This window comes from Lontra canadensis, unplaced genomic scaffold, assembly GCF_010015895.1.
Source record: "Lontra canadensis isolate GAN:19392208 unplaced genomic scaffold, GSC_riverotter_1.0 scaffold12, whole genome shotgun sequence".
In the NCBI taxonomy this organism is placed as follows: Eukaryota; Metazoa; Chordata; class Mammalia; order Carnivora; family Mustelidae; genus Lontra; species Lontra canadensis.
Window position 1 is genome coordinate 10,471,105 of NW_022631006.1, and position 27,813 is coordinate 10,498,917.

Genomic DNA, 27,813 nt, shown 5'->3' on the forward strand with positions numbered 1-27,813 from the left:
CTAGGGCAAGGGAAAATCCAGATGCAAAAACAACCCTCAAAATCCCTGTGATGATTAGGAGGTAGGGAGGGGAAGAAGCGTGGGGAAGGCTGGAAGGGAACATGCCAGCATCTTTCTCTCCCTTTTTTTCTTCTCAGGGTAGTGGGAGTGAGTAGTGGAACTAAGAAAGAGATGACTGGGGGTGGGTTAAGGGTGCGTGGGCATGGGGGGCTGTACTGAACTATGCATTTTGCAAGCACTTTTCTGTTATCTCATGGGGGTAGGTCAGTGGCTCCAGAGCCATTTTATAGTCCTAGAACTTGGATTTCAGAGAGGTTAAACAAATTTCCCTAGAGTACACATGTGTAAAAGAAAGGGCAGAGCCACACCCAAATCCAAAAATCTGGTGTTGGAAAGCTCTCATGCCATAAAACATCTTCTTTTGGTTCATCTTTGATGCCTCAAGTTCTACTCTTTAATTTTCTTGGTAACTTAATGGATTTTTCTTCTTCCTATAGGACATCTGCATTTCAATTCTTCAGGAAGCAGTACGTCTCAGTGTGAATTAGTCAGTTGGCTCCTTCCCACCTGAGAGCAGCTTCCTACGGAAGTTTTTCAGCATGCAGGGAAGGAGAGGGCTGGAGGGAGCCAGGCATGGTAGGTACTCACAGGCCACGCAAGAGCCCAAACTCTTGCAGTGCTGATGGCTTGGTAGTAGGGGTGTGGAGAGAGGTCCAGAGAAGGCTGCCCAGGAGACCAGTGGAAGAGAACGCAGGAAGAGGGCAGAAGGTCACTTTCCTTCTTTTTACTGGGCCAGCTAAGTAAGACCTCTCCAGTCCCCTTGTGGTACCAGCATTCATTTGGTACAAAACACTGAATTCCTTGGAGCCATTACTTGAAGCCTCTGTGTTAGCAGCAGTCTGGGAACGGTTCAGCCAGAGGTGTGATATGCTCCCTGTAGACCCATAATTCTAGGAGCTGCATTGTTTCCTAATGGGATCACTGGTTCTGGACTCATAGTGCTGAAAGGGGCCCCTTTCAGAAGGGGGGAAACTTAGAAGTCCTACAATCAGCAACTGAGACCAACAGGGATAGGGACTTGCCCAAGGCCACACAGTGACTTAGCTTGGCCCAAAGTTGTTGCAATCAAGTACACCTGAAAAACCTTAATGGGAGAGGTTGGGAGGGAAGGTGGAAAACATTTTGTCAAGCATTAGATTATGACAAGTTCTTCTGAGAAGGTTTTCTATACTCCAGAAGTTTAAAAATGTGGTGACTGAAGGGGGCCTTGTGGATAGTTTTAAGCATTTTGGTCGTATTACTGACATTTGAGTATTTCCACTTGGCTTTTACTGTTTGGTTAATAGCAGCAGCAGCAGCAGCAGCAGCAGCAACAAACTCTTATGTAAAATTTATCTCTGAATGCCAAAGCAGTTTCTTTATCTAAATATAGTATACAAAAAAAGAGGGAGGTGTTTAAATAAAGTAGCTCTGTATTAATTTCCCTTTGTGCTTCCAGATCAGGTAAGGGGCCATGTGGTTCAGAGAAAGGCCCCACTTGTTCTCCACTCACTCAGTACAAGATCAGGGAAGAATACTGGACCTGGCAATTAGGCCTCCTTCCTCTGAAGAGGTCAGGGCCCTCAAAACTCATCCATGAGTCCCCACAGTGAGGCAGGAAAGTGCCCTCAGGGTTCCCATCAGTCGACTTCAAGTGCAGGAAGCAGCCCCTTCACCTCCGCAGCCCAGTTCTGGCTGGTGGTGGCCAGAACACCACCTCCCTGCCTCTCACACAAGGGAGGAATTTCCCCCTGATAGTTGCTGCTCTTGGGAATTTCATTTATTGGATTTTTTTTTTTTTTTCTAAACAGCATTTTCTCCATTTAGTTCATAGGATGTTGATGGGTTTCTCTTCCTTTGGCTCCTACATGAGGGCCTAGGCCTCCTCCTTCCCAGGACAGAGTCCAGCCCACCTGCATACTATTCATAGGTCTCTGAGGCCAGAGGGTGAGTCCCTGTTGTTTTCCAAGTGCTCTACTTACATCTGTTCAATTCAGTAGACGTTCACTGAGGGTGGACTCTGGGGTAAGTCTAGAGCTTATGACAATGGAAACATCTGCTCTCTGACCACGCAGAACCTTGTAGGCCAGTGAGTGAAACAGCTCTGTGGTAAGGAAGTGGGGTTGAGGAAAGAGGAGAGATGATGCCGATTCTGTTTCTCCCCAAACTGAGGTATTTCTTGGGCTTTTTGGGGCCAGAGAGAACTTCAAGGATTTCCAGTGTTCCCCAAGTGTAGCATCTGGAAATGTCCCTGTGTCCTTCCTACTCACTAGGCACCTGAACATATACTCTTTTGTGTTAATTGCTGCTGTGTCTCTTGAATTCTTGCCTCAGGTGACACGTCTTTTCAGGGCACTGCCACTGAATCCCATCTACCTTCCCCAGGGCTGTGGTGGAAGCAGGTGTTCCAGGGACGTGGCCAACATACCTGTGTTGGGGAAAATCAGGCAGCTGGGCTGGGAGTAGGATTCATGGACAGTAGAGGCCTCGGGGGCTTGACTGCCTTCCCTTGGTCCCCTTCTTTCCATTGTGTGGCTCTTGAGGATTGATTTGCTGCCAGACTTTGGGCCAACAGCTTCATGATGTGCTGTTCGAAATGTGCAGAGGACAGAGCCATAAACAGGGATGGTGCCGTGGAGTGTGCCTCCTCCCAGAGAGGAAAGAGCATTGGACAGGGAGACCTGGGTGTGGACCTGAGGCCCTCCAGTGCTTATTCGCTTGAGTCTTCACATCCATAAAAGGGGATAATGACCTCTATGTCTTATTATTGGGAAGATTAAAAGTAAATGCATTTGATAAAATTGTTAACATTTGACTGTTGAAGGGATTTCCCAACTATGACCTAATTTGAACTTCATGGTAGGGCAAGCATTATCATTTCCATTTCACAGATGAAAAACTTGGAGGTGAGAGAGTGTGAATGCCCTACTAAAGATCATACTACAGTTAAGAGGTAGAGTTTAGCTGGACTTCAGCCACCATCTGTTACCATGTAAAAGGACAGCTGACACATCGTACAGTGTTATACAAGGTTTCAAGGTCCTTTCAGGTCCACCAAGTGCTGATGCTTCCTGGGGGAACATGTAAATGTCAAATGTTACCTATATGAAATATCTAGGGGATAATTTTAAAGAAAATGTTGTAGTCAAGGAAGAAGTGAGCCTCTGGTAATCATGTGGGTCCAACTGCTTAACTGGCCATCACTTTGGGGTGACAATGGCAGATTATGAGGATTGTATAAGAACCATTGATGAGAACGTCTACCAGGTGTGTTGGTAAGCTCTGGTGAGATAGTTTGACTACACTACAATGCCTGAAAGTGTTTGTAAGAATTGTGCTTCTGCATCTGACAGAATCTGCTTATATCTTCAGAAAACTTTGTTGTGAACAAATTTAAATTACTCTTTCATGTCTGATTTCAGACGCTGTAAGTAGTGCATCTGAAAATAGGAATGTTGATTATAGTGTTTACAAGGAAATGGATGAAAATTCTATCGATAACTTAAAATCTGCTAGACTTAGGCTAAACCTAACATATCTAGTTAAAATAAGGGAAACACATTCCATCTTCAGCTTGATTAGCAAGCGGGTGTGGGGTGAGAATCGCAGGCTGAGCATGGAAAGGAAAAAGTTTTTCCAATAGGAAGGGAGGTTGCACAAGAATTGGGTGGTGGGTGATGACCCAGGGCAAAACCTGACAAAAGTAGTTTGTCTCTGTTGGGTAGAGAATGCAGAGGAGATAGGGGTCCATCAGTTGCCTTCAGCTCTACAGGCTACATCTCAGGGTGTTTCCTATGGAAGTTCCAGAAGAAAACCAGTGTGGTCAGCTTAGGGGAATATGTGGTTTGTGTTGGAACACTGAACATACCACATTACTGGAAAGATGCACACTGGATAACCAGCAAAATAAAATGCAATTTTCCAAATGTTGGCAATGATAGGAGATTCAGTTCCAATGACCAGTTGTTTATTGACTGAATGCCAGTGCAAATCATAACAAATGCATTCTAACCATGACAGCCACAGGAAGGACACAAAGAATGCAGTGTCCCTGATTCCATGAAACAGCTCATTGGAATTTGTGAATTCTAGAACCTAGAATGGGAGGACTCTGACATCCTAGCCACATGACCAGCCAAGACAAAGAACCCTGGGAGGCTTGAGGCCACAAAGATCTGAGCATCTGTGGGTCTACCTCTCCAGGAGATCCCTCACCCATGTGAGGGTCACGTGTAAGGCATGGTTGATAGGATTATTGGATTGGAGGTTGACTCTCGACTATAGGTGGAATGCCCACAGAGGGAATCTGGTACCGGTCAGCCTGCTAAACCAGGTAAGTCCTTGGTGTCTGAGTAGTAATAGGATACTATTCCATGCTTTGGCAACAGGGATTGGGAAGACATTAGAATATGGGGCTAAGAACACAGCTTTGGAGTTGAACAAATGTGGCTTTGAAGTTCAACTCTGCCATCAACTTTGGTTGGTGGTTTCGTTTCTTAGAGCCTCAGTTTCTACATCTTTGTTGTAAGATAGGAGTGGTATTATAACTTTCTTGTCAAACTACTGAAGGCGCTAAATTACATAATGTGTACAGAGTGCCCAGCACTGTGCCTGCCACATGAGAACTTACCACATAGCAAAGCAGCACCTTGGCCACTGTAGCCTCATGCGGGTGGTTAAGCAGGAAGCCGAGAATGTCCTCTGACTTCAAGGTAGGTCTGATCCTAAACTTCTAGCAACCCTCCAAAGCTTCCTCTTAACGGTGTGGGGGTATGAAGAGGGGCACAGTCTAGTTCCCTGCCATGCCAAAGTGCAAAATCTCCATTCCTATTCTTTTTCCCCAGATTCCGTCAAGGACACCAGAACTATGGGATAGCACTGGTGTAAGTGTCAGTAGAATTGAGATTGGCTCTGGCTCTGCAGCTTACCAGCTGGGTGTCCTTGAATAAGTCCTGTAATCTGATAAGGCCTGGGTTTCTTCATTCGCAAATTGGAGGCAAGCTTACTTGCTGTTTGCCCATCACTGGGTCAAGTCCAATGTCATTAGCCTGGCATTTAAGCTCCTTCCATAATATTCCCTGGCCTCATCTCATAAAATCCTCTTCATATCCACATAGCCCTACCAGGCCAAACCTTTCTTAGCATTTCCTTCATACCAGACAGAGCCTTCCTGCTCAATTATTTGTGTATCTAAAACCTTTATATCTTTACAGTAAGTGCAGCATTTAGCACAGGGTCTTGAATAGATGATTATTTTATCAGTTAGGGCTAAGTTTACGTGTGACAAGAAAACTAAAATAACAGTAGCCTAAAGAAGATAGAAATCATTTCTCTCTTATGGCAAAGAGGTCCAACAGAAGATAACCGAGGGTTGGGATGGTGGTTCCAGGAGTCAGAGACCCAACTCCTTCTATCTTGCTGCTCCACCATTCTTAGCACATCACCTCATGGTCCACTATGGCTGCCAAGTTCCAGACATCTTTTTCACATTCAGCCTTCAGAAAGGAGAGGACAAAGAAGGTAAAGAGTGCATTCTGCTCCTTTAGTGAGGCTTTACATGGATGCTATACATTATGCTTCTGCTCAAATCTTACCTGTTAGATTAGTCACATGATTATCTTAGCTACAAGGGAGGCTGGGGAATATAGTTTTTAACTGGACATATTGCCATTTCTAATAAATTGATAGGCAAGAGGGGAATAATGGTTATTGATATATAGCTGCAGTTACTTTAATAATTAAAAATATGAAAACTCACTACCTAGTTTAAAGCCTCATATAATATATGATTATGGTTACAAAAACGCTTACCTTGTTTGTAATGATATGGTATCCTGATCTTTAGGTTGTAAACAGCCCAATTCTTCCTCACCTCTGGTGGGAATGTGGTGATATGTTTATTAATGAATGATAACTCCAAGCTCTATGTGAAGATAAACCTTTTTCTTACATTTTACCAATGACGAAACTGAACTTCAATGGCTAAGTGATTTGCCTGTGGTCATAGAGCTACTGAATGAAGGAGCCAGGATGAGAGCTTCAATTTCTGGACTCCCTCAAGGCTTTTTCCAGCTCCTCCTTGATGAGTGGCCCATTCAGCTTCTGAGGCCTTGAATTTTGTGGGTTTTCTTGCTCATCTGGCACCCCTGGCAGCAGATCTAGGTCACTGCGTTGTCAGCTGCACTCCTGTCAGCATGTAGTTCAAAAGGCTTTCAGTCTGGAAAAGGGAAATAGCAAAAAATAGAGGAACATTCTATTTAAATAATGAGGGCATTACCTCTTTCCCTCTGTCCCTAGAAAACACAGGTCCCTGAATCAGGCGCTGAAGGGAGATACAGAGAAGCATATAAAATGTTTATTGCCCTTGAAGATTTGGATGTATAGATTCTTTCCATTCATTTTTTTAAAAATTATTTCTTTAGCATCGATGAAAGGTAGACACTGCACCCAGCATTGGGTATGCAACAGTAAACTGTGCAGATACAGTTTCTGCTCTGAAATTGCTTATAGTCTACTGGGGGACAAATACCAGTAAACAGGCAACTATAAAGTGGAATTAAAAGTATGGTGATGAGGAGGGGACAGGGAGCTCTGGGTAGGTCACCAAGACTGGGGTGTGTGTTGGGGGCTGGTAGGCATCAAGGCTCAGTGGAAGAATCGCTTCTCCGCCTTTTGGCTAAGATCAAGTGAAGGCTCAGCGGAAGAGAGAACATGGAACTAGAGACCTGAACTAAATACGTGTAGGTGCAGCAAGTGCTGTGGGAGAGTCATGGTGGGGGGGAAGGAAGAGAATTCCAGATGGAATGTCTAATAGCATGTGTGTGTGAGGAGCAAAGAAGGGTTTATCATGACCACAATGTGGCAGGTCTCAGTGATAATGGTGGAAGGGGTTGGGGGAGAGAAATATTAAGAAATATGACTGCAGAGGTGGGTAGAGACCTGTAAATGAAGGCCTTTGAAAAGACTGTTGGAAAGTTTATATTTTATCTTGAGGCTAATGGGATAAAGGGGTTGAGGCAGATTTATATATATATTTTTTTAAGATTTTATTTATTTGTCAGAGAGAGAGTGTGTACAAGCAGGGGGAGTGGCAGGCAGTGGGAGAAGTGGGCTTCTCGCTGAGCAGAGAGTCTGACAATGGAACTCAATCCCAGGACCCTGGGATCATGACCTGAGCCATGCTCAGGCAGATGCTTAACTGACTGAGCCACCAAGGCATCCTGAGGCAGATTTGTATTTTAGAAACACTCCTCTGGGCTCAGGGTGAAGAATGAATTACAAGGGTTGGTCCTGATGGAGGAGACTTCTCAGGAGGCTGCTATAGTAATGGTGGTTTGAACCAGAGATTGACCCTGATAGGTAAAGAGAAGCTGATGGATTTAAGATAATTTTGAGAGGCACAAACAACAGGCTTTGGTGATGAGCTGGAAGGAAGAAATGAGAAAGATGAAAGAAACCAATATTCATGAAGAAAAAAATTAAGAATACCAAAGACAGATGCTAAAAAAAACATAGAATAAGAGCTATCCAGAAAGAAAATGGTGGCACAACCATGTATTCTGAGGAAGGGATAATTTCTGTGGGCTAGAAAGATCTTGTAAGGCTTCCCAGAAAAGTTAGGATGGGTGCTGGGCCTTTTATATGGGTAGGATTTGAGTGACTGGAGAGGACATTCCAGGCTGCACAATGATGCAAGTAAGATTATTGAGACGGAACAGTGTATGATTTGTTTAGCACATGGTTTGGTCATGGTTTTTTGGGGGAGAGATGCTGAGACCTGGTTCTCCATGGTATGCAACTAAAACTTGGTGAAGGAAGGAACTGGAGAAACGAATCCCATTCCCTTCCCAGAATGGTTCAGAGTCCTTTGCGTACCCCAAGGCCACTTGTGTGGGAACCTCAAGAGGTCTATGAACCACTAGACAGCCCAGCATGACCAAAACCCCATAGATCCCAGTTTCCATCAGGAAAGAAAAACCCAAAAGTTCCTTCCCCAAAGGGAATGTTTTTGTTTGTGAATCTTCTGCAGTGACCTGGGTCCTCATGCTGAGAGCTATTGCTCTCGAGTGTTGCTATCCTATTTCTAGGCCTCTGCAGAGACCTGCCTGGCAGCTTATATTGTGAGGCCTGTGAACCCATCAGGGAGACTCCCTGAACCCAACACTGTGGAAAATACAGCTGTATGAGTGTGTGCGTGGGGCAGCCTCTCTGGTTCTGGGGTGTAAACTCTTGCTGGACACCATCCCCTGTCGAGCATCCTGCACAATACCTCTAAGTACTGGCCCTAGCCTGTATGCTGATGGCATCTTGGTCCCACCTTCTCTGGCTCAAAACCCACTGGTGTCTCCTGCTTTGACCCAGCATTGGCCCTGGATAAGGTAAATACTGATAACCTCTAACTGATGAGCAGCACCACTTAAAGTCCTAATGCTGTGCCGGACTCTTTACTATATCATCTCTAACACTCAGAAACCTCTTGCAAAGCACATGTTATTATTCCAGTTTTACCAAAGAATACACTGAGGGATATTAAAAGACTGTCCAAGCCCACTCAGCCTACCTGTCCTCTGTCCTGTATATCCTGCATGTAAGTCAAGGAAGTCCCTGAGATAACTGTGGCAGATATTACATTTTATCCTCACATCACCTTATCAAGATAAGTACTATTCTCTTTTTATAAATAAGAAAACTATAAATGAGACACAGAGAGCTGAAAAACTTATCCCAAGGTCACAGAGCCAGGAAGTAGTAGAGGTAGGATCCAAGCTAACTCAGCCAGCAAAGCCTCCTTTCTCTACCTCCTCAGGTATCTAAGACAGGTGAGGGTTGAACCTCTTTTCCTGAATCAAGGTTCCAATGCCCAAGTAGAAAAACACAGTGATTCAGAAAAATAGTTATAGTGAGGTCATACACCCCAGTCTTGAGCCACTCTTGTGTGATCCTTTTGAGGTTTTTATAGATGGGAAAACAAGAAGTCCAGAGTTGAACAAGGGCTTCATATGGCACCATGCTACCATTCTATTTTCTCAGTCCCTTCTGCCCACTCCATGCCACGTGGACATGGCCCCAGCTTGGTTGGTACCTATACCCTGCTCCTCCCCCTTCAGGCCCCAGCCTCCTGTTCAAAGGCCAAGACTACTCAGCTTTGATTCAGGTTGAATGAGTCATTAAGGATAAAACAAAGAAGAGAAGCCTACTCTCTTGCTAAATGAAATGAACCCACCCACCTTTTGACATCTTTTTGTTCTGAAATGATGATGGTATGCAATGACTCAGAATTATCATACTCAAAGAGACTACTTTGTATTTTTCCTGAAAATGAAGGGACAATGTGTGAGTAAATGAGATGAAATTGGCTCATGAAAGGAGGGAAGGATGACCTCCAGGAACATCAATGCAGAGTGGAGGCTGAATGAATGTACAAGAATGGGAGGGAACAGCAATTCCTTGGGGGAGAGGAGAGCAGGGAGGAAGCCTGTGTGGGGGGTCAAGCAGCAAAGCCCTTCAAGGCCCCTCAGTGGCAAAACCTGAACAAGCAACCACCAATTCCTAAACCTACTTGACTCAAAGTCAAGCACATTCTCAAGCAGCTGGAAGTAGGGGAAGAAAGACATTTTCAAAAGAGCTTGTATCTAATATCAGAGAGACTCTCCATGCCAAGTAGCCTGGCTAGTGGCAGGAGGGACTGGGCGAGGGACAGAGAGTACTGGAGCCAACCTTTAACACCATGTTTCTCTTGGGAGGAATGATCTAGTGGATCAAATGTACCACAGCTTGTCCTTAAAATGTGGGGTAACTGGCCTCTTGCCTAGTAGCTTCACGTCACAGCTTGGCTCTGGGTATTGCCTAGGGCCTCTTGTTCCTGGTGGTGGGAAAAAAGGACAGAACTGGAAGCCAGAGATTTGGCACTTTCTCAAGCTTAGTACTAGATGGCCTGGGGTAAAACTCTCAACCTCTCTCAGACTGTTTCCTCTGAGGAAACAGGAGGAGACTGATACAACCTACCGCAGAGGTTGGTGGTTGGGAGGATAAAATGAAATTATGCATGAAAGAGAACTGCTCTGTTTGCTTTAAGTTGCTATACAAGTGGTAGTTAGATTTAACCTATTCTGACAAGACTTGACATCAAACTAGGAATCTGAGGCCATGGGGGCATTCCATTCCATTCCTTAGCCTTTGAGAAACATGATGAGATTGGAAATACATTTTTGGAGAGTGAAAAGTTTTCTGATGAGCTTCCTTTCCTTTGCAAGGAATTCCAGGCTTCCCATGATGTTCAAAGAGCTCTGTAGGAAGCTGCTGGGGAAAACCAACCTCCATTCTGGTTTCTACAAAACTTCATTTTTGGTTGTGTTCTGTGAGTATCTCCATTTCAGTCAGTTGCACCATTACAAAGGGTGGAAAGACTTGGCAGGAAAGTAGTTTCTTGTTTCAGAGCATTAAGTTTTGATAATGTTATCATTTTGAACAGAAAAAGTTCACAGAATAGCTAATAATGGCTAATATGTAAGAGCTGGAAATAAATTAGAAAATCATGTAGTTCAACCCTAAGATTTTCTAGATGAGGACCTGAGGCCCCGCAGGGAAACTGGTTTTCCCTGGGTCTCACACTAGGGAGTGTCCCTAGGAGTCTGAGTCCTATTCATGTGCTCCTTCCCTGACTCCAGGGTCAAAAACTCAAATGTCTTCAGGGTCTAAGAAGGGCACTGGTGGGTAAAATATCAGGGAATGGTGGGATGTTCAGTTTTCTTTAAGTTTATTCTGTTTGGGGTTTGCTGAGCTACTTGAATCTATAAACTTATATCTCCTGCCAAATTTGGGAAATCTTCAGCCATTAATTTTTTTCAACTATTTTCTAATCTCCCATTCTTTCTCCACTCCCTTAAGAACTACAATGACACAGATGTCAGACAATCTGATATTGTTCCACAGGTCCCTTTGGCTCTATTTATTATTTTTTCAAACATTTTTCTCTATGTTCTGCAGATTGGATCATTTTTATTGATCTGTCTTCCAGTCTACTGACTCTTCCCTTTGTCACTTGCATTCTGTTATTGAGCCCATCTAGTGAATTTTTTTTAATTTCAGATGTTGTATTTCTTAGTTCTACAATTTCCATTTCAAAAAAGTTTCTATTTCAAATCTATTGACAATGTCTTTCTATACACTTCAAGAGTGTTTACTTTAACATCATGAAGAATGATTGTAACAATTGGTTTAAAATCTTTTTTCTTAGAATTTCAACATTGTCTTACCTTTTCCTTTGAGAATTGGTCAGATTTTCCTGGTTCTTAGCACATTGGGTAATTTTGCATTATATCTTAGGTATTTTATATGGAATGTTATGTAACTCTGGGTCCTGTGAAAAATCAGAGCATGTTGATTTTTTTGTTTTGTTTCATTTTAGCATTTAAGCAAACCAGTTAAGTGCAGACTGCAGTTCTTTCACCTTCTGTGTGCAGAGGTTCCACTCTCAGTTCAGGTTCCAAAGACTATGCTGTGCTTTTGGGTGTATTCCACACATGCAGAGTTTGGAGGTAAAGCCCAGGACTTATGCTGGTTCATACATGGAATCCCTTTCTCCCATTCTTTCCTCTCCAGGATTTCCCTCACATTCTTCAGCTCCTAGAATCACCTTTTGCTGGTCTCCTGACCAGCAAGATGGGGCTCTTTCTCAGTTAGAGCCAATAATGACATCACAGAGTTTCATTCTACTAGGCCTGCCCTCTGGATAAAATGGCAAGAGGGCATTTTAGCAGAGGTCCTTTTTCTACATCCTTCTATCCAGAGGTACAGATTTTTCTCTCAGGGATTTTAGGTGCCCAGGCTGCTGCTATGGTGGTGGCAGTATAGTTTGGAAGCTGCATCTGGCTTTGAGACTGAGTTGAGAGAGAAAATATATGTGAACAAGAATTTTCCCCACACACTCTGGCTTGCAAGGGCCCCCTTTCCAGGTCATTTGTCCAAAAAGATGGGCTGCTTTTTATAGTTGTTGCTGTCTATGACTGCTATGCAGTTTCATGAGTCGGCTCACCCTCAGGTCAAAGTCAGGAGAAAAATTTTAAGAAACTCACTGCCACCATATTGGTCATATATTGAGTTTTTCTTTCTTGCCCCAGTCCACTTGCTTTTACTTACTTTCAGAGTCCTTAATTAATTGCTTTGTGTGTTTGTATTTTGTTCAGTGTTTAGTTGTCGATCAGTGTCAGAGAGTACAATGTCCCTCCTCCATTTGGTTGGACCTAGAAGTCTAGCCACATACTTGGAATCCATCTCTTTTACTTTTAGTTGGTGCTGCCCTAGGACTTACTGGCAGAGGCCCACTGATAGAAACTGTTGTATTTAGGAATCCTATAACCCTGGTCTGGTGGTGCCAAGTCCCAGGAGTCTATGCCTCCAAGTGTTCTGCCTTATTTGGGTTGATACTTGATATAGATGTTCATTCAACAAAGGTGTATTGAATGTCCCTATGTGCTATATCTTGGAAATACAAAAATGGCTTAAACATCATCCCTGACCTTAATGAGCTCACAATTTAGTGAAATAGCAGAAATTCGGACTAGAAATTTGGGATCCAAGTCTGAAATCTTTCTTAAGATCTCTCATGTCCCTCAGAACTGCAACATGTTGTTAGCATTTCCCAGCCTGATTCTGGGGCTTTCCCTTTCTAGAAAACAACTATTGAAGGATTGTCTCTCTCTTCTGATGAAAACCAATAGCAAATCACTTTCACAAAACAGTATATAAGGTACTACTTTAAGTTTTATGAATCCTACAAAATGCCAAGATTACTCCATGTAATAGTCTTCTTGCCTAATAAATGTAGTCTTAGAGAATACAATCAGGTTTGGGGCTCCAGAACTCAAAAGGGAAATGAAGACATCAGAGGGTGTCCAGAGTAGCATTTGAAGTGGAAAAAGGATGAAATCTTATATTAAAAAAAAAACAAGAGTGGGAGAAGCTGAGGCCATTTGCCAAGGACAAAATTCTTCATAAGGAAGATTAACTACTCTCCCATGCCATCTCTGCTATCTTTTCTCTTTGAAAGCACTTACCTTCTCTTTCTACAACAAAGTAATGCCAGGGTGTTCAATCTGGGAAAGAGGATAAAAAGCAGGAGAAAGAATAGGGGTCAGCTGTTTAGCTAGCACAAGTAGGTGCCATGCATCACATCAACAAGGGTGTTCTGTGTATTAGTTAACTTACCATTGTCACGACAATCCAGCATGCCTTTGTGATAAGCTTTGTGATTCCTACATGGTCCACAGGGAGACAAATTCAAGGGTGATGCGATTTTCTCAGGATCCTAACAAGGAAAATGTAGACTGGAACCTAGGTATCCCGAGTACAGGTTCTATTTTCTCCACTGCACCAGCCTTTAGACTTTGGGGACTGAAAGTTTCCCTTCTCACACCACTAGAGCCACAGAGGTTTTCTGTGTGACATATGGGTCATTCTGAGGAGTACGGGGAAGAGATACCAATAGTGGGATCTGAGGCTCACAAGAGAGGAAGAAGTCCACTGGGAAGCCAGACTGCAAGTTCCCCAGACCTGTATCTCCTTGGAGTATAATTCAGGCAAGTGCATATTTCCCTCTCTCAAAAATAAAAAAGGTCAGTTTCTGACCATGACACAAAGGAAGGAAAGGTGAGGTAAGGGTGGCATCATTTTCCAGGACCTCTTCTTCTGACCAGGAAAGTGATTTGGGGATGGAGGAGGGATTGCTTAGTGAGGAGTAGCAGCAGCAGGATGGTGGAATCATCCCTAGTTCCCACTGAAGTTCTCAATGAGTCATGAGCTGATTCTCTAAAAATGTCACTGTGAGCTTACATACAATTATATTTCTCTGCAAAGAGAAAGGAATGTTGCCTGAGACCACTGGTCCCCACCAAACAAGCTGGATGTTGACCAAAATCTTTGAAGGTTTGTGACATCAATAAATTCCCTAGAGAAGTAACATATCTTTTGCATTTTTCTGTATATTATATTTTGAATGTCCTCTTTCTGTCTGCTTTCCCCCTGCCATGGTTGGGTCCTTATCACTTTTGCCATAAACTCCCAATAGGCTCTCTGCCACCAATCCAAACAAACACAACTCGCCATGGATCTTCAAGAAACATTTGCTTTTGTTGGGTCCAGAAGACTTCAGTGGCTTTCCACTGTACATAGGAAAAGCCTAGACTCAGTAATATTTTCCAAACATCTCCCCTACTTCCTTTTACATGAATCCTACCTTCAATCTAACTGATTTACTTATTGCTACACAAATATGCCTAGACTCTTCCAACCTTCCCAACTTTTCCCTGCCTTATGCCAACCCTCCCCTTTTCAGTCCTCACCACTGATGGGAGATCACTCCTCCTTCAAAGATGGGCTAGTCACCTAGACTCTAGGCAATTCTTCCTTCCCCTGCAATTATACCTTTGATTATCTGGACTCCTTGTGCCACGTTTAATCATCCTGTATTGTTAATTGTCTTTAGATGTCTGTAATTTCCTTCCACCTATGGATGTGACAGTACAATGCCATATTTTTCTCACAGAATAGGCACTTGATATTCTATTGCAAAATTTACTAGAGCTTTAAAATTTCATAGGAAGATAACTTTGTTATTAAAAATGGTTTACTATTTTCAGTGAAGACTTAGGGTTCTTGAGATGGCAGAAGAAAAAGAGATGAAGGGATTTCTTTTTAAAAATTATTTGTCCTTCTTATGCATATTATATAACCGCTGATTATTTCCAGTGTTAAAGAAATAGTCCCTCTGGACTTTCTAAAATGATTCAAACTTTGAAATGATTCACCAGTGTGACAAAGAAGAAAATCAAATATTGGTTCCTTTGAAGGGAAAAATAAACTGGCTACACTTTTTTTCAATATTTTGAAAGAATTAAAATGCACCACAAAATGCAAGAATACGCTTTTGCATCTTTGGTAGCAAGTAACAACATGAAAGAAAGTGCTAGGAAACAACTAAATTTCGGGGAAGAAACTTGTCAAGTTTCATAGTACAAAAATTATGTATTTGCCTTTGAATGAAACACATTTTTAACATCTCCCCAGGATATAAACATCATCTCCTTTCCACTGATCTCTTCTTGGGCAAGAAAAGTCATGGAGCCGAAGCCAGCACCTCTCAACCTGAGCATTCCTCTTGAGAAGGAAAGTCTCTCGGGTTTTGTTCCTATCACAGGGATCCTTAGGAAGTAGGCAGGGCTTTTTTTGCCTGACTTTATACTTCAGCACCTCTCACTGACTGACCAGCTGACCAGAATGTTTTTTGTTCCCCAGTTTCTCTACGGAAACTAGGGCTCTAGATCTTACCTCCTCCTCCTCTGTCTTCACCATTTATTCTTTCTTTACCCACTGAACTAGTTTTCTGTTGCCTCATAACAAATTACCACCAACTTAGAGGCTTAAGACGCATAAATTTAGGGGTGCCTGGGTGGCTCAGTGGGTTAAGCCACCCAGGTTATGGCTCAGGTTATGATCTCAGGGTCCTGGGATTGAGCACTGCATTGGGCTTTCTGCTCAGTGGGGAGCCTGCTTCCCCCTCTCTCTCTGCCGGCCTCTCTACCTTCTTGTGATCTCTCTGTCAAATAAAATCTTAAAAAAAAAAAAAAGACAGCATAAATTTATTATCCCACGTGGGCACAGGTACAGGATAGCTGCTCAGGGTCTCCTCAGGCTGGAATCAAGGTGTTGGCCAAGGTTGCCATCTCACTTGAGGCTTAGGGTTTTCTTCAAGCTCACTGCTTGTTCAATTCATTTCCAACTCCTATAGGCCACATGCTCTTCCTAGCCATGTGGTTTTCTCCACAACATGGAAGATTTTTCCTCAAAGTCAACAGGAGAGCCTATATTCTGCTTGGAATCACTGACTTCTGCTAAGACCTATACACTTTTAGATCACTTGCTTAGTTCAGGCCCAGGATAATTGTCCTTTTAATTTGTTTAAAGTCAATTGATTAGGGACTTTGATTATATCTATATAAACCCCCTTTACCATATAAGGTCACATAATCACAGGCATGAAATTACATCTTCTTAAGTCCTGCTCACTGTCCTGGGGAGAGGATTCTACAGGGGGTTGGAATCTTGGGGAGCTGAATTCCACCTACTATAGAATTACAGTGGAATTATAATTCCACCAACTATATCTACCCCCCTCCATGTTCTCAGTCCATGGGGCTCAAGTCTTCCAATTAACAATGCAGCAGAATAGGTCCCAGGTAAGTCCCTTCATCATTCCTGAGCCTTTCTCTTGAAGTAGCTTCCTGGTTCTTCTCTCTGGGTCTGCACCCCCAGATCCTCTCCCATTGACCCCTCCTCAATATACCTGAAGAATTAATGCAAGTGTCCCCTCCTTTGTGACCCTCTTCCCTTATTTATTTCCCACCCTCTTTCACCAAGCAAAATTAGGAGCTTTCTCTGCTCCCTAACACCCTGTATAAGCCTGTGGGCCAACAGTCATCTGCTTTACTGTCACCTTGGCATAGCTGCCTCTCCTTTTGGTTCTTAAGTGTCTTTAGGGAAGGGATCTATCATGTCCATTTTTATCATATCAGAGCAAAAGTGCAGTAAAAGGCACATACTAGGTGCTTTGTAAAGGTTGGAGAAAGAATGGAAAGCCTAACAACAGTCCAGCAGAAAGTATGTGGGGACAGGGGACATTGTCAGCTGGTTCAGAGCATGGGGGTGTGAAGACAACAGTGGAGGGCAGTGAGCAGCACCCAGTGCTTCATGTGTCAAGTTCATAGTGTCTGACTTTGGTTTTGAGACATTCTGAAGCATATGACTATGTTATCCATTCATCCCTGCTAGCTGAATTTTTCCTAGACATATAACATAGGCCATGACCTTATGGTTTTTTCAGGAATCTTCCAAAACCCAAAATTTTCCTGTAATGCACTGAAGAGTTGGTACTCACAGGTGTTGTTCTACATTGAAAGGAAGAAAAGCAGGCACCTGGAGTAGTACACTATTTTTTTTTTAAATTTTATTTGACAGAGAGAGAGAGCACAAGCAGTGGGAGCAGCAGAGGGAGAGAGAGAAACAGGCTCCCCGCTGAACAGCCCAATGCAGGGACTCAATCCCAGGATCCTGGAAACATGACTTGAGCAGAAGGTAGACACTTAACTCAATGAACCACCCAGGTACCCCATAAACTATTTTGAATTAAAATCCTAAAGCTTAAGTTACAGAGTTTTTTGCATTTATCTTCTTAAAAATAAACTTTAGGGGCTCCTGGGTGGCTCAGTTGGTTAAGCATCCAATTCTCACATTTGGCTCAGGTCACAGTCTCACAGGTTGTGAGATAGAAACCCACCTGGGGCTCCATGCTCAGGAGGGAGTCGGCTTGATGACTCTCCCCACTGCCCCTCCCCCCCACTTGTGTGCACTCTCTCTCTAAAATAAATAAATCTTTACAAATAAATTCTAAAAACCTGAATATTTTGCCGAGAATTTTCTCTTAAAGGAGACACAGAAGAAATGCCATGTCACTGAGAATTTCACAGCTTATGGTTATCTTACAAGACTTTCTAAGAGTGGTAACTCCATCTCCAATCTACTTTTCTCTCTTAAAGAAATACAAATTTAACTATAGAAGTAACATTTGGAAAATGTGGAAAATGTAAAGGAAATAAACAGTCTTCATAATCTGACCACCCCCTGAAAACTACTATTAACAAGATTTGGTTTGGAAAAAAAAAAAGGAGAGTTTTACTCCTGGAAAGGACTGCTGTCTCTATTCAATACTTCACAGCAAACGTTAACCTTAGTGATGCTGGGTGGAGGAGAAACACAAGTCATGTAAAGGTGATTTTATTTGGCAAGATTTACTTCCCGGCTAGCACCTAAAGGGAGAAGAACAAGGAGAAAGCATTGGTTTCCATAAATCCCTAAGACAAGGAATGCACTGTGCAAATCCAGCACCAAGGAGAGCGCCAAGTGGGACCTTCGACTCAATTTTATGGACACTTGCATATGTCTTCCAACCCAGAAAAACAGCAAAAACGTTATTTTTTAAATCATTAAGTAAATACAATGTCAATATTTAATTTAAGCCAAGCTGTCTTTAGAACACACTTAGGGTTTCTAATAAGTTCTCCATCTCCCATTCTATATTTTTTCTACCCGACCTCACATTTCTGGACTTTACTGTTACAGAGCACAAAGGCACTAAAAGCACTATCTATCACCACTATCACCCTCTCCATCCCCAACTTTTTCATTTGAACATGAATGCTGAACCCTGCTCTTTCCTTTGCATTTGTTGCTTTACAGGATCCATGAATTGCCTATGACCCTGGGCCCTACTTATCTACTCACCGCCTGGGATCTTTAGGCTCCTAGGGGACATTTCCTTTTTCTGACCTATCAACAACTCAAAGTTGAATTTGTCATCAGGTTTCTCTTCAACATGGACCCTCTCTCCCCTCTCGTTTCCACCCATCTAACCAACTCCATTTGTCAGTCTTTTAGGAGGATCCTCTCTTCAGTCACTGGCCACTTCCTGTGCATACATAACATAACCTCCTTATCTTTGTTCAGACTGTTTCCACCACCAGGGAAGCAGAGCTTTCAATATCTCCACTGACACTTCAGAAATTCTAAAAAATTTATCTACATCTATACCTGGCACCTCCAAGCATTCATGTGTTTATACTGGGCTATGTGTCTATGTTGCTTATGTTCTTGACTTATTAGTACTGACATTAATGATTATAACTTATTTAAGGGCTACTCTGTGCTGGGAGATCTTTTTAAAAGAAACATAGGCAGAAAGAGAAGAAGAGTAGCTCAAAATACTAAACGGCTATGACTCGACAGGTATCAAGAAGTAGCTCTCCCAATCCCCCAAATTCTTTCCTTGCCCAACCTGTCATGCCTAAATCCTCTAATAAGAGGGCATGTCATTGGGAACTAAAGGTTTTCACCCTCTCCTCCTTTAGCAACCCCCAACCCCATCCCATCCCACCCCTACTGGTGAGTGCAAAGACTTCTGGGAGCAGTAACATTCTAAGCTGTTAACAGCTAAAGCCTTCACAGAGGATTCTCCTCACAGTGACAGTTAGCTGAAGATAGTGAATGGGAGAGGTCCTTTGGGAATGGATTGGGAGTGAGAATGCAAGAGGAAAGGAAATAACCAGCTTTATGAAGAGGTAGACCCCAGGCCCATGTTCCTCCTAACCTACTGAGAGAGTGTGTTGTGCTATGTTTAGAGCCTCACTCCTTCCTCAGCCATTCCTGCATGCCTCCAAGAGTGATCACTGGGCTCAGTCCCACAGGGGACCCAGAGATGAATCAGACATGGATCCTGCCCTCGAGGAGCTCACTGTCTAGTGGTAGAAAAGTGCCAAGTACCATAGCAAAGGCAATTCCAAGAGCCATAGGGCTTCAGAAGAGAGAAAGATGCAGGCTGGTCATCAAGAAAGGCCTGCTAGAAGAGGTTGCATTTGAGCTGGACTTAGGAAGGTGACGGGGAACTTTCCACAGGCAGAGATTGGAGGTGGTGCTAGTTATGGTGATGGACACCTTCAATCCAAGACTGTGGTCTGCAGTGGGGGGGGGTAGGTAGTTGGAGAAAGGTGGGAAAAAGCCCAAGGAGACTCTGGGTGTTTTCTCCAGTAAGGACACCAGGAATGACACTTTACCTGCTTTAACATTTTGCCCAATGATGTCCAGATGAAAATAGGTAATTATTTATTTATAGGGAGTAATGGCTAAAAGTTGAGAACTCGGCTGGAACGACAGGTGCTCTCTGAGAGTGGTTAGGTTGACCCTCAGTCCCATTATTCTATGAGTCTGTGTTCGGAGGGAGAGCCAGTGATACACCTCTGGGCATAGGCAAGGTCTCTTAGTGAATGCCCTCAAGCAAGCAGTGATGCTTCACAGTAGAATGGGAGACGGGACCCCAAAGAGTGAATATGATCCAGAACAGTTCACTTTAATTTGCCAGAGTATCAGGTTGATGTTTAGTTCATGTCTGCCAATAGAAACAGTATGGGTACATGTTTTGAAGAGTGTAGGCAGAAATGAGAAAGAGGAGGACTGGAGTTGACATGAGTAGAGAGGAGTTGGTAATAAATTGCTTGATGAGAACAACAACAACAACAAAAAAGGTCAAGAAGGGGCAACTGAATGATAAGATAAAAGGGGAAACTTATTTAAGAAGTCCACACTTAAATATTTAATTTAATTCAGTTCTTTCTTTTTCCCTTTGTTGCTGTTTTAGAATTTTAGCTCTACCATTTTGTAGAGACTACAGAGGGATCTTGTGAAAATTTTTCTTTGGCAGGGAAATCATTACCCAAAACATTACTCCTTTAAAAATGTTTGTACAACCTCCAAGAACAATTTTTAATCTTTCATGGCATAATACCCTTTGGACTTTTGTTTTTAAGCCCAGATATAAGCAGTATTTCCCCAGGATTCTAGTCACTCCCAGTGAGCTGAATTTAGTCAGCAGTAAGCATAGCCTTGGAAGAAAAAGCAACCCAAAGATACGTGATAGAAGAGAAGTTGGCAGATAAATTAGGTCTAGTCAACCAAAGAATGAAGAGCACAAGACTCAGACCTGAGAGAGTAGTAGCATACCTTGGATGGCGGCATTAAAAAAAAAAAGGAAGGCATAGTGGGTTAGTCAGAGAAGGGTTAGCATTCAGATCTATGGTTCCTGATCCTAAGAATCCTCTGGTGGGAGGAGGAGACATTCATTCTCTGCCTGATCTTTTATACACATGGCTGGGGGGTGGGGAGGATCCTTGACCTTAGAGGTGTAACCCTACCATCCAGCATGAGGTGAACCCTGCTTCTGGTCAACCCAGGATCTAAAAGGCTAAATTGACCTAATTTGGAAAGGAAGCTTTGTGCCCTCTAAGTTTTATGCTTAATGTCTACCATTGTTGGGCAAGAACTATCATACAATAGTGCAGATTATCTCAGTATCATCAGAGACTGGGAGGCAAATGACAAGGGGCAACATGGCCAACTCGACTACTTGGAGTCAGATTGGCAATTTGCCAAGTGTGAGAAATTGCCTTTGGGGATATGCCCACATGAATTTTTTCAGCCTCTAAACTCAATCTTTCTAGCCTTTGCCTCCTGTAAGTTACCTTAAAAGTCCAGTTTTTCTATACCCATTCTATACCCAACCCAAGCAAATTAACCCTTACTGTGGCAGGTCCCTTTGGATCTGATTTCTCTTCTGACAGTTTCCCCCTGGTCTAATTGAATTATCTCACCTAGGGAGGTGATTTCCTTTCTTAGCTTTCTGTTTACTTCTCTTCGCCTCTTTCTCCTTCCTGACGTTTCTCTGATCACACTTTGCTGGCCTTCAGTCTTACTGGTGTCCAATTTGTCCCCTACAATTGTTTTCTCTTTCTGGGGTTGACGATTTTCTTAAGGGAAATTTTCTTGTACTTTTAAACAAAAAAACCACAATAGTTGCACTAACAGGGAACTTCAATCATTTGATACACTAAAAAGGCACTGAAGAGGAATGTAATGTGGTGGAAATACTCTTCATTGAAGGAGGGAAAAGCAGCAGGAGCTGGTTTCCAGTGTAGGGCTAGAGGAGGAGCTGGTGGGTGGTACTGCTCAGACTCCGCAAGTGGCACAGGAGGTCCAGAGCTTCAAGCCTCACAGCTGTGGTGGAAACAGGCCCTGTAGGGTTTTATTCTTGAAAGTCTCTGACTATTGGCAGAGTGAAATTGGCTCCTTAATGCTGTCACATGTGACTCAAACCTCTTCCTAGTGCACCTGATCATTTGCTTCAGAGATGTTTTCCTATGAAAAGAGCTGAAAAGCACCATAGTGATTTCTAGAGAGTCTTAGCTCTGAAAGATAAGCTAATAGGCTGTTTGTGGCCCTTCTGGTTAGTTGTGGTTTGGGGTACAAGCATAGAACACTCAGTAACTTATGTAGAAAAATGTTGGAAGACTCCAAAGAAGCATAGACAGGGAGGGAGTCAGCTGAGTTCAGATCATAGAGTTTCCTTTTCAAAACTACTTAGGGGTTAATTCCTTCTCAAAACCGTCTGAATTTCCACAAAGAAATGGGTTTAAAGAGTTGCTCAAACTGGGCTCAGTACTCTTCTGAGGGCTAAATGACACACTCAAAGAGCATCTTTGTGGTGGCGTGGTCCCTCTTGCCTCATTGGCTGCTCTTCCACTCTCCCTGCTGCTCAGATTGGCTCTGCAGTCTATTGCCTTCACACAGAAGCAGCTGCATAACCGTATGCCCTCCCACCTCTACTTCTGCCGATGAAATTCTACCTCTCCTCTGGCCCAGCTCAAACGTCACCTCATCTGCAGAACCTTCCAAGAGTGTCCCTTTGGAAGTAAACATTTCCTTCTCTGGGCTCAACAAACATTTGGGCAGTCCCCTAGACCCTAAAACCTGGACAGTATGTTAGCAAAGGTCTTTTCTCCCTCCTAGGGTGTAAACTATCAAAGAAAGGAGGATTATTGAGCCCCAACAACAACATGATAAAGCTGGGAAAGTTGGGACTTATTTTTTAGCCATTAAATTCCTATAAAGGGCCTTCTTGCTCTCTCTCTCGGTGGGGAAGTACCTAAAAGAGTTCCTCATGGCCTTGTCTTTGCAAAGGCACAGTCAGGTTCTGCAGAAGAAGGATCTGAGCAGCTGTGGCAAGGAAACCCTGTCCACATGACCCATCTTTTTCATTCTCTAGCTGACCTGATCAAAGGCCACTTTGGAAACAGCTCTGTTCTAAGAGCCACTAAGAGTCATGGGGGCAGGAGTGGAGGAGGAAAGACAAATGTCAGAATTCTTGGATGATCCTGTGTAGCAGCAACTGGCTAACAGGGGGATGAGAATGGGTGACAGAGCCTTTCACCTTTAGGGTCAGCAGCATGCTGGGCTGCAGGGCCAAGAGGCCAGAACATCTGTCAGCTGGGCAGCAGCTACTGTGAATGAATTGCCTTTGTCTTGTTGGGGGCGGGGATGAGTGTGTGTTTATTTGCTCAACAGAAAGCCATGTAAACCAGGGATCAAAAGGAAGCCCTGGTGATGGCAAGAAGCCCAGTTGCCATCAGACAGCAGATGCCACCAACAATGGAAAAGAATACATGGGAGACTCAGTAGCAAGGGTCCTCTGTTCTGGCAGAGGCCCCTTGCCTCTCTAAGAAACCTTCTGAGGCAAAGGACTGAGGGATCAGAAAGTGCCTTTGTCAGCTCCAAGAAACCCTAAAGCGATGGAGCTGGCCAATGGGGGCCAGCCACCTTCTTTCCTAGCTTCCCATTAACCATGTGAACAAGCTTACATTTGCAGTCAGCTCAGAACTTTTCTAATTTAAGAAAAATAGTAATCCATTATCCTAGGGATGATTCTTTGCCCCCAAACCAGTTCCTTTTTCTCACTTTCTCAGCAACAGCTAAAGTGAGATAATGATCATTAGTACTTGAGCAATTTCTGAGTCAACATACTAACCATGCTAAGAGTTACTGAGAAAGCAAGGGTTCAGAGTTTTAGAAGCAAATGATGCATAAGATGGGCATGGAAGGAAATGTTCTGGACCACTGTTCAATAAAGGAATCCCTTGAATTTCATCATAGAAATGGCAGAGCTGGAAGAGTCCTTAGAAACCATCTATTCCGTTTTTCCCCTCCCTAGCTAGGCATCTGCTTCCTTTCTACTAATGAGAAAGTAAAGTGGATGGTAGTCAGGGATGAGACACTGTGTCAGGAGATGAGCCAGAGTGAGAAGCTACGTCTTCCTGATTCCCGCCTGATCTTTCCACAAAGACAGAATATTTCTGGATTCTTTTATGTTAATTTCAATGATACATACCAACTTTTAAAAACACATGGCTCATGACCCATCTCCAACTAAACACCTTATCATAGTATGCACCACGAAGTAGTTATATCACTACTTTTAATCATCACCCAAGGTCATAAATGGTAATGAAATGTCAGTGTATTTTGTCAACATAACAATTGAAACAGTTACACTTAATTTTTCATGGCATAGGCTCCATAAGAGTTTGAATTACTCTATAGGTTCTAAAAATGATAAATAAGCCAAAAATGCAAAGTAACTTTAATGTCATTATGGCATTAAATCTCAGCTTATAGTCAGTGGACAGATAACCTTATATTATACCATCAGCTGGGGCATAACCCAAATCAGTAAGGAAGGACCATTTGATTCTGTGCTATCCCAAACAGCAGCTGCATCCCAGCTGGTGGGTCCTCCCTATCTCTTATGCAGTTCTCCTCTACAGCTCCTGTTTTGCTCTCTGAGGTCAGTTCTATGAGTAGAGGCAAGGAGCTTAGAAGATTCTTCCTCTCCCTTGAAATCGTTCTTCAAGGCCAGCTCAAATGTCTTCTCTGTGAAGCTTTCCTGGATTCCCCCACCTCCATTTCCCAGAGTGACCCAAATCATCCCCTGTTCTCATGCTCCCCTGCCACCCTTACACAATGTCCCTTATAGTCATAGCATAAGGTGACTCTGATAGGTCTCCACCAGCCCTAGATGCATTCTTGTTTGTAATTCCTAGTCTTTCAGCCTCAAAGGCTACTATGAAAATGTTTAGTGCTAATTGGTAAAACTGGGATTCCCACAAGGTCTGTTTCACCAGAAACAAGATGCCACTCCTGGGGTGGGCAATGAACAGGGAGATAAGAGAAGGGAGCTGTCAAGAGGAGCCATTTGCAGGAAAGCCTTGTTGAAATCGTGGAGGTTGAGGTGGACTATGAAAGCCTGGGCCTTGGAACTGACCTCTGAGTCATTAGAGAGAAGCCCTTCTGGGAGGGGACTAAGGGGCTGCAGCAAGAGTTCTGAGTGATACAATCAGGAAGGCATTAAACATTTGAGGCAACAGCCATTATTATAAAGGAGAAAATGGCTCTCTACTCTATGTACTGGCCCATAGGCCAAGCTTGCTGGGCCAAGGCTGCTACTGTTTGGCTTGAGGCTTGCCTATGAGGAATGATCCTGAGCCAGGAGCAAGTAGAGATGGGAGAGGGACTCTTGGGGATTTGGAGCCTGGGCCTCTCTCATCTTGGCTCTGCTGTTGGTTGGTTGTGTGGCTTCGGGCACAGGGCCTCAGACAGACTAATCCAGAAGAGATGACAAAAAGGAGTTCTAAAGTTCCTTCCAGGCCTAAAGGTCTGGAATCTTAGGACTGCATGACCTGGATGTCTACCACTACCACAAACCTGTTCATTTGTGAGGGAGGTGTACACAAAAGTCGTCACCTGGTCCTTTTGGAAATCACTGAGTCAAAAAGACTTGGTTTCCCACTCATCTTTAAGGTGATCCTCAAAGGAAGTAATTCTCAATTCAACTGATACACTGGCATGAGGTTGTAACTCCTAACCAGGGAGATGAAACCAGAAATGCCTTTTCTTGGGTTCCCCAAAATGGTTCATTTAAAATAACCATTTTCTAAAACTCTATTTTAGAGGCAAATAAACTTTCGTTTCAGAACAATTACTCTCAATAACTTATTTCACAAACAGGAACATGAAAAATAAATGGTGGTGGTGACAGAAGGAGGACTCACAAGGAATAGCATTGTTTTCTTTTGCTAAGTAAAGACATGGAGGGAAAAATCAAACTCTGATCTACTATCATCATTTCGTGTTCAGCAAAGAACATATTAATACCAAAAAAGTAGAGGATTTAGTCTCAGCACAAAGAACAGTCCTTCGCATTGAATTAAGTTCTATATAAGAAGAACCTCATTTCAGTGAGAAGTTTACTGTGGAAGGACACTGGTCCATGAATTGGCCCCAAGGATCACCAGTTTAGAGGCGATAGTGTGCACCATCTTGACTTGGAAGAGGGGTACTCGAGAAAGTGTGTAAAATCTACAACCATTCTTTTCTTTTTCAAATCCTCTAATCTCAGAGGAAGAATGTACTTAACTTCTGCTCCTCAGATTCTTTCTCTCAAGGCCCTTTCTACCATAACTCCTACCCGGAGGTTTGCTGTAAAATGAACTCCAGCATCTGCTCCCTCCCCCTGCCCCAGTCAGACATAGACTCTCCCCTCCTACCTCTTATCTCCTACTGCTCTGGAAATGTGGTCTTTGCCCTGCTGCCTCCCATCCTCCCAAGCCCCTTCTACCTCTCTGCCATCTGGCTTCTAGCCTCACCTCTCTGGAAACAGTGGAAAAATCTAGAAGCCACTTCCTGAAACCCAGGGGTCTTTCCTCAGTTGGCCTTAAAATCAACCTGTCTGTGATCTTTAAAATGTTCCCACGCACCTTGAAACATCCTTATCCCTGCCTTGGTAGGCCTGGCCGTGTTTTACTGAGTCACTTCTCTCTTCTCTCACTCTTCTCTCCACTCCCCCAACTCCCATGCTGCCAGAGTTTTGTGATCCATGACAGGGCCAGCTTTCTTTCCCCAAACAGTCTTGATTCGCTGGCACCTCATTTAATCTTCCCAGGAAACGCAAAGAAGTTGACTACCTCCGTCAAGTCCAGGGGGATGGAGGAAGCATCTGTCTGAGTTTGGACTTTTTTCCATTTTTATTCCAGTCTCTCACTTAACTCTAGCTCTCTATACCCAACATCAATGCCTTTCTGAGGGCCTCCTAGGTGTGAAGTACTCCGTTGTGTGCTTTTGATGACCAGAATGTTAATACCACATGGTCTCTGCCTTTATAGGGCTCCCCAGCTTAAGGAAGTTGGAGAGGTGGAGGTAGCAGAATTGACGTTTTGGTTACCTGGAGGCAAGGCCATTTTGTGGGAATGCCATGAGAGGGGCAGTAGGTTAGGGGACGATCCCTGGTGGGAACTAAGAGAAAAATGGCCAGAGTAAAGCTGGTCTGGATTCTTGCTTAATGCCTTGGCTAACGGTTCACTTGTCCTTCTGAATCACCCTGGCATTAGCAACAAAGAATAATGCATGATCCTTCTGGGAATAAAAAGCACTTAGTAACGCTTCACAAAAAATTCTTTTGTAAATATTGTGTCCTACCTCAAAATTATTATTATTTTTTTTTTTTTTAAGGAAAGAACGTTGTTAATTCACTGCAAGCCCACTCGGACGCTGAAGAATTTAGAGTATTTGGCTAGAGAGCTTTGTAATGAACAAGTGGTTCAATTATTCTAGTTTCATTATACAACGTATCAGACATTCTTTGGCATCAAGGAATTAAAGCACATTTTCTCTGGCAAATGGCAATAATATTTGAAGACATATCCTACACAAGTGGTTCTTGACTAAATGTAGTTCCATTTAAAAGTAAGGGTTTTCCACACGATTTAACCTCTTAGAGTCTGGTCTCATCAGCCTCCTTCAAGTGGAGCGGGTAGCTCAGACTTACTAATTTTCTGTTTAAAAGAATTTGGGCAAATTCTGCAGTTGACACTCTTTGGCATTAGGCTTGTTCCCACAACTCAGCACATCATCTGGGCCCCTTTCCCTATGTTAGCCAGTGTTCCTCCTGGAGGGAGGCAGACCTTTCTACTCAAGACCATCATGTCCTGTGGAACACTGACTCCCAGCTCTCCCCACACGCCCCTCAATGTTAGGCAGAGAAATGGAGTGCCTGGGCTCTGGGGTTGGGGCCTGTGGCCACGGAAGAACCCCTGTCAGAGAAAACAGCTTCTTTTGAGGAGAGAGCTGCTCTCTACCCAGTCCTTCTCCTACCATAACTGCTTAGGCAGAGCCTACCCTCTTTTGTGCAATTTAGAAAAAGGTGTCCCCTCTGGAGGCATACACAACCTGGCAAAGAAGCAGGGGCTGGATGTCACTCCTACTTGGCTCCTGCTCACGTGGCCCAAGTAA

General features: G+C 43.4%; 1 long non-coding RNA gene across 2 annotated transcripts; it reads right to left on the bottom strand.

The window, feature by feature from the left end:
* Window positions 1–5,237: 5,237 nt before the first annotated feature.
* Window positions 5,238–13,192, bottom strand: LOC116867112. Of its 2 annotated transcripts, none has more exons than XR_004382555.1 (4): window positions 13,095–13,192; window positions 5,990–6,256; window positions 5,851–5,913; window positions 5,238–5,534 (listed from the first exon to the last, which is right to left on the bottom strand). It is a non-coding gene; the product is annotated as an uncharacterized LOC116867112 (long non-coding RNA). The 2 variants fall into 2 exon arrangements; XR_004382554.1 differs by lacking the exon at window positions 13,095–13,192 and adding an exon at window positions 11,295–11,377.
* Between the last annotated feature and the right edge of the window lie 14,621 nt (window positions 13,193–27,813).